Consider the following 7,145-nt stretch of genomic DNA (forward strand, 5'->3'; position numbering starts at 1 on the left):
CTGATGTGATCTTTGCATCATGGTCAGTGGAGTGGCGTCCTACTGACACACCCATGTAATGCTCCATTTCTATACATGTGCCCAAACTTTGAGCTAACATCAAGTGCGTGTTTAGGGCGTTGGTGTGCGTAGGATAAATGCAATGTGAGAGTGCTAGTCTAAGGGACACCCCCCACCTCCACCCCCAAGACTCTCCCAACAGTTCAGGGCAGAATATAGTACGCTACGACAAAGTGATTGTTGAGGCCCAGATGGACGATTGTTTGCTGCCAACCCGCCCGTTCAAGGTTGCATTTGCCAAATTCCTAACAAAACAGGGTCTGAATCTACTGGCTTCCTGGAAAGCCTGAGCTGGGCTTTTAGTGGCTGAATTCCAGACTACTCTGTGTCAGAGGCCCATGAGGGACTACACTTACTCCAGTGTCGAACACCCTGTCTGAGCGTACGTCTGTGGTCCACCCGGCCACAGTGTGGGCTCAATTGCTGATGGTCGGGCCTCCAGAGGAGCTGCACTTACCGACCGGCCTAGTGTGACTGCTACCTTGGGACTGCTGATCTTCAGGCAACTGCAAAGAAAAAACAGAGTGGGTGCCCTACTGAATGCAGCACTACCTCCAGGACAAAAGCACTCCACAAAAGCCTGCTGGTGGGTCACTGCTCTCTCGAGTGTTTGCGCGTGTCATTCAAGTGCCGGGAAACAGGAAAGAGACCCAGACAAGACTGACTCATCCTGTGAAAGGGTAAGACGCTTACGACAGAGCATAAACGCATTGGGGTGACTGGAGTGACAGAACTGCACCTATACTATATTCATTATACTCCTAAATGCCCCTAGAGGGAAGGGGGTATCAGAACCGGACGCACCTGTCTGCTGCACATGGTAGTCTGGCATGCCTGCACTATCTTTGCACCCAGACTGTCCATAAAGTTGATTATAGTGCCGCTACACACATACCACCATTCGCTGGTGGAGGTGCAACTCGATGGTCCGGTTGTGGACTTCATGCTACCCCCAAGGGTTGATCCGTGATATTTATAAGACAAGACGTTCAAAGCTCGTATGAGAGATAGAGCAGAATTCTATTTTAAGGAGAACGGACGGCCTGTTGAATCAGCTTGCGTGCTATAGGGTGAATTCAAGGCAGTGATTCGAGGCCAGACACAAGCCTTGATTGGGGGAATGCCGAAGGAACGTAAATTGAAGTGCGAGGCTCAGAACAGGGAATATGCTTTCCTGGAGGCACGCCTGGCAAGTGGGGAATCAGTTTCTCTCCCATTACACCATCAACTGAAGTAGCACACATTAAGAGCAGTAATGGAAAATAGCGGGCACTCATGCGCTGGCTACCCAGCATTGTCTATATGATGTGGGTGATAAAGCCAATGAGTTGCTTACATGGTTAGAGAGACAAGACAAAGGACGGAACTGGATCCTTGAGGACACTGACAACAAGGGGACGGAAATACTGGGAGAGACTTCCTGAAAGACCTGACCCTGCCAATGCTAACAGAGTATGTTTCAGACTGCCTGAAAACAAGGGAGTCCCCCGGAGGACCAAAGAACGTCTGAGGTGGCGGTCATCCCAAAAATGGACAAACCAGCAACTGAGTGTGGGTCTTATAGACCTATCTCCCTGCCTAATTTTGAGACTAAGGTCCTTGCGTAGGCCCTGGCGATCTGCCTGCGGACAGTAATTTCAACAATGGATCATCCTGATCAATCGGTCTTTATGGCACACCAGGGAAGGCGCTTAAATCTCCCGCCACCTTAATGGAGTACCAAATGCAACAGGGAATTCCTTTGCTGAACCAGTGGTGCTGCTGTCAAGCTCTCGTATGTGGCCCCTCTAGCGTGCATGCGCGTCAATAATACAGTCTCCCGAGTCTTTGCCGTCCGACAGGGATGTTCCTTGTCTCCTATATTCTTTACACGTGCGTGGGTTCACCAGGACCTCTCATATGGGGTATTTCAGTTGATCAGGAGTGGGATGAGAGAATCTCCCTCTACACTGACGTTTTGCTACAGGACCCGTAATCAGCCTTCTTGAGTGAACGAATCCTACACATTTTTCACATATTGTTGGACAGGCCACATGAAGGGCCGCTCTCCCCCGGCTCAACCAGGCCCGAGCCCGGTCCCGCAAGCTCCACACACCACCATTGCACGTCCTCCGTCCCCTCAGGGACCCCTGCCCCCGAGCACGTTAACCTCGTGGATCCGATCCACTGCCGGCCCACGCGCCCAGCCCGGGCCGCCATCTTGGACACTTCACCACGAGGCCGCCTGGCCCCCGATCGACCTCAACCCGGGGCCTAGCCCGGCCTCAGACATTCCGGCACCACCCTCTACCCAGGAGGTGAGCGGGCTACTTGGCAAGTCAATGGGAGAAAGAGGTGCCGATGGCTCTCCCCCGCCAAGTGCCGCTCGCCCATCGCCTCCCCGGGCGCTGGCTCCACCCCCCTGCTGGGTGTCTGGACTCCCTCATCCCGGACCTCCCGACCTCCAAGTGCGAGGGTCCGGACATCAAAGCACACCAGCCCTATAACTGGGGCAGCTCCAGAGCAGGAAGGCAGTTGTATCTTGGAGTCGAGAGACGCAAAGAGGAACTCATCCTGGACGGACTACTGGCGCTGCCATAGCTCTGTCCTGTGCACCATCGTCCTGCCTGTTGGCGCTGCCACAGCCGTCGTAACCTTCATCCTTCATCGTCGTCGGGATCTGCTGGCGTGGCCGCGGACCGTTGTAACCGTCATCTTTCACCGGGACCTGCAGGCTCCGCCGCGGACCGTCGTCCTTCCTTCATCCATCTCGGGACCTGCTTGGCCCCTCCACGGCCCGATCATCTAGAACGCCGAGCTCGAGGATTGAGAGCTAGTTTGTACTCATTGGTAACTAAGACTGTCCCGCTACCCCTTTCCTCAACCAAAGACTAGAATCGAGGGGACCCCTGAGTCCAGACCTCCTTGTACCATACCAACGTAACCTAAGAATTGCATATAAAGTCTCGTTAACCTTCAATCTTGTGTGGTGTCCGTCTGTGGGGGGGAAGTTACTTGTCTGTACAGTCGTTGGAGACGGCTCTCCCTGGAGACCTCTCCCCGTAATCTCGGCCGACCCTCCCGGTCCGTCTAACATTGGTGGCCAGCGGCGCGATCCGAATCACCGCATAACGTACAGAGAGTAGCTCACCCCACAACGAACCACAATGACAACTAAAGAGAGCGGATCAACTGAGAAGTTCCAAATGGAAAAACTAGAGGAATACAGCCATCGTGAACTAAAGCAGTTCTGCATCGAACTAGGTATCGCTACCACCGGACTAAGCACCAAGGACGATTTTAAGCATGCCCTAGAATCTTGGGCAGAGACCGGGGATGCCGAAACCCCTGAGCAAAGCACCGCGAAAAAAACCAACACGGCCCCTGAAGGGCAAAGAACCAGTCTCTCGCAAGACGAGATCCAAGAAAGAGAAAAAACCCGACTACACGAGCTAGAAATGGCCCGACTCAAGATGGACGTAGAACTCAAGTTGGCCGAACAAAAAATAAACTTAGAGCACCTACGTCTCCGAGAAGAAAGAGAGGAGAAACAGAGACAAAGGGAGCTCGAGGAAAAGAAACTAGCGTACGAGCACGAACGGAACCTAGCCGAGATCAACCTGCGCAAGCAGAATAAAGAGTTAGGGGTGCCCGAGAGACCACACACCCCAGGGACCACGGAGAAAAAAGTACACATCCCCAAGGATGTTGTCCGAGAATATTTTCGAGAGGACGACATCCAGCAATGGTTTAAGGCCTATGAAATCGCTATGACTGCGCACCGGATCGATAGAAACGATTGGGGAGCCGGCCTATGGGGCAGATTCCTCAATGAGGGCCGCGATACCCTGTTACAACTCCCAGACCACCAGATGACCTCCTACGACCATATGAAAGCGGCCCTCCTCACCCGCTATGGCCTCACGCCCGAGATGTACCGTCAGAGGTTCCGAGACTGCACACGCATCCCGGGTACAACTTGGGTGGACTATGTAACGTACTTTAGCCGAGCTTTCGAAGGCTGGGTCAGAGGGAACAACGTCACGACCTACGAGCAGCTGTTCAATCTGATGGTATGGGAGCATCTGTCCAACAATTGCTTCATTGAACTACGCCAACACCTCCTCGACAGCAAGTTAACCGATCCCCGGCAGCTCGCAGCCGAAGCTGACCGGTGGGAGATCACCAGAGTGGGCCGGAATGGGTCCTACGAGCAGAACAGGAACAACAATGGTCACCACCGACCCAGAGGAGGAGGAGGGGGCCAAGGACGAGGAAGAGACAACACTCCGGCCGCCCCCGTTACCAGCACCACCCCCCCGGCCAACCGGGGCAGCACCCCGGCGCGACCGGGGTACAGAGCCAATGTCACATGTCACCGATGCCAACGAGTCGGCCACTATGCAAACGACCCAAGCTGCCCGCAGTATCAGAGTCCAAAACCCCGCCATGTGGCCGCCGCGGCACTAGGGGAAGAACAGACCTCCGAGGAACAAGAAACAGACGAGCAAGAGTATCAAGAGTGGGAGCCAGCCGCCATGACTCTCGCGTGCTTAGGGGGAAGAGACATGGTCCCGCGGGTCCCCCTACCCGCTAACACCCAGAAGTACAGCCAATGGGTGAACATCAATGGACAACGGGCCGATGCCCTTCGGGACACCGGGGCCAGTGTGACAGCCGTCCGCTGTCACCTGGTGACCCCAGAACAATATCTACCGAACATTCTCTGCCCTGTGCGATCAGCCGACAACTCGGAAAGTCTGTGTCGGATGGCCTGCGTCCCCTTTGAGTGGGGAGGGGTCTCCGGCATGTTGAAGGTGACGGTCCGAGACGACGCCCCCGTGGACTGCCTCCTCGGAAACGACCTGGAGAGCTCCCCGTGGGCAGCCGTGGAGCGAAAAGAACACTTGGGGATGTTGGGCGTCCCGGACTGGGCGTGCGTCACCACCCGGTCCATGGCCGCCCGTGCCAACCATCATCCGGAAGAACCAGAATGGCCAGCGCCACCGCCTCCGGTCGCCCCAGCCGAGACCCCCGACCATGACACCCCCCTCGAATCTGCTCAACCTTCCGACCTCGCTAACCTTGACCAGTGGGCCCAAGAGGGGGGACCCACACAAGAACAATTTCGCCAGGAACAGAAGACCTGTCCCTCCCTCGAGGGACTCCGCCAACAAGCGCTCGCCCAAAGCGCAGGGGATACCTCCGGAACTCATTGGGTCTACTGGGACAATGATCTGTTGTACAGCGAGCAACGAATCGCCGAGCTGGGGGCCAACCGGGTACTAGTAGTGCCCCTCCGCTTTAGAGACTTCCTGCTAAACCTGGCCCACGATGTCCCCCTGGCAGGGCACCTGGGACAAGATAAAACCTACAGTCGCCTAGTGACCCACTTCTTCTGGCCCAAAATGAGAAACGATGTGCACCAGCATTGCCGATCTTGCCCCACGTGCCAAGCCAGTGGGAAGAGCGGCCGCAAACTAAAGGCCCCCTTGCAACCTTTTCCAGTAGTCACGACCCCATTTGAGAGGGTCGGAATAGACATTGTGGGACCCCTGGACCCGCGTACAAAACAAGGCCATCGCTTCATTCTGGAGCTAGTGGACCACGCCACCCGCTACCCTGAGGCTGTTCCTCTCCGGACCGTGACAGCCCCAGTGGTCGGCCGGGCCCTGATGGGTATCTTCTCCCGTGTGGGGTTCCCCCGAGAAGTCGTCAGCGACAGAGGCACGAACTTTATCTCTAAATACATGAAATCCCTCTGGCAACAGTGTGGGGTCACCTACCGGTTCACGACCCCCTATCACCCCCAAGGGAACGGACTTGTTGAGCGGTTCAACCGCACGCTAAAAGGGATGATCGGGGGATTGGAAGAGCCCCTCCGTCGCCAGTGGGATGTGCTGCTGCCGTGCCTCCTCTTCGCCTACCGAGAGGTCCCACAGAAATCCCTAGGCTTTAGCCCATTCGAACTGTTATATGGGCACCCAGTGCGGGGGCCGCTCAGCCTGATCAAAGAAGGCTGGGAGATGCCTCCGGCCAAGAGCCCTCCAGATGTCTTCCGGTACCTCCTCACCCTCCGCAACCAGTCCCGGCGGTTCAGAGACCTAGCGAAAGCCAACCTAGAGGCCAGTCAAGAGGACATGAAAAAATGGTATGACCAGAACGCCTCATCCATTGAATTCGAGCCGGGGCAACAGGTATGGGTAATGTCCCCCACGGAGCCATGCGCTCTCCAAGACAAATGGACGGGACCCTTCAAGGTAATCGAACGCAAGGGCCCTGCCACCTATCTGATCGATATGGAGTCCTCCCGGAACCCACTCCGAGTCCTCCACACCAACAGACTGAAACCCCACTTTGCACGAACAGAACTCAGCCTACTGATGGCCACAGACAATGGGGTTGAAGACGACTCCGAGCCTCTCCCTGACCTCCTGCGGACCCAGGAGCAAGACGGCTCCGTGGATGGGGTCCGACTCTCGGAGACCCTCACCAGAGAACAACGCCAAGAGTGCCAAGCCCTCCTGTCACGGTTCGCCAGTCTGTTCTCCCTCACCCCAGGTGTCACTTCCTGGTGTGTGCACGATGTGGACACCGGAGACAGCCCTCCTATCCGCCACCGGGCCTACCGCGTACCTGATCGGGTACGGGCCTGCATCCAGGCGGAAGTGGCTAAGATGCTCACGCTCGGGGTCATCGAGCCCTCAGACAGTCCATGGGCCAGCCCGGTCGTACTGGTCCCCAAAGCAGCCGCCCCCGGAACCACACCAGAACTCCGGTTCTGCGTCGACTACCGGGGCCTGAATGAAGTCACCAGAACGGACGCACATCCCATCCCCCGGGCAGATGAACTGGTCGACCGAATGGGAGCTGCCCGCTACCTCAGCATCTTCGACCTAACAGCAGGTTATTGGCAGATCGGCCTCACACCCCGAGCACAGGAACGTTCTGCCTTCTCCACCCCCGATGGCCACTACCATTTTACGGTCATGCCCTTCGGCATGAAGAATGCCCCAGCGACTTTCCAACGGCTCGTCAATCAGGTCCTGGCGGGGCTCGAAGGGTTCAGCGCCGCCTACCTAGACGACATCGCTGTGTACAGCCAC

The sequence above is a fragment of the Lissotriton vulgaris genome, unplaced genomic scaffold (genome assembly GCF_964263255.1).
Source record: "Lissotriton vulgaris unplaced genomic scaffold, aLisVul1.2 SCAFFOLD_1863, whole genome shotgun sequence".
NCBI classification, from domain to species: domain Eukaryota; kingdom Metazoa; phylum Chordata; class Amphibia; order Caudata; family Salamandridae; genus Lissotriton; species Lissotriton vulgaris.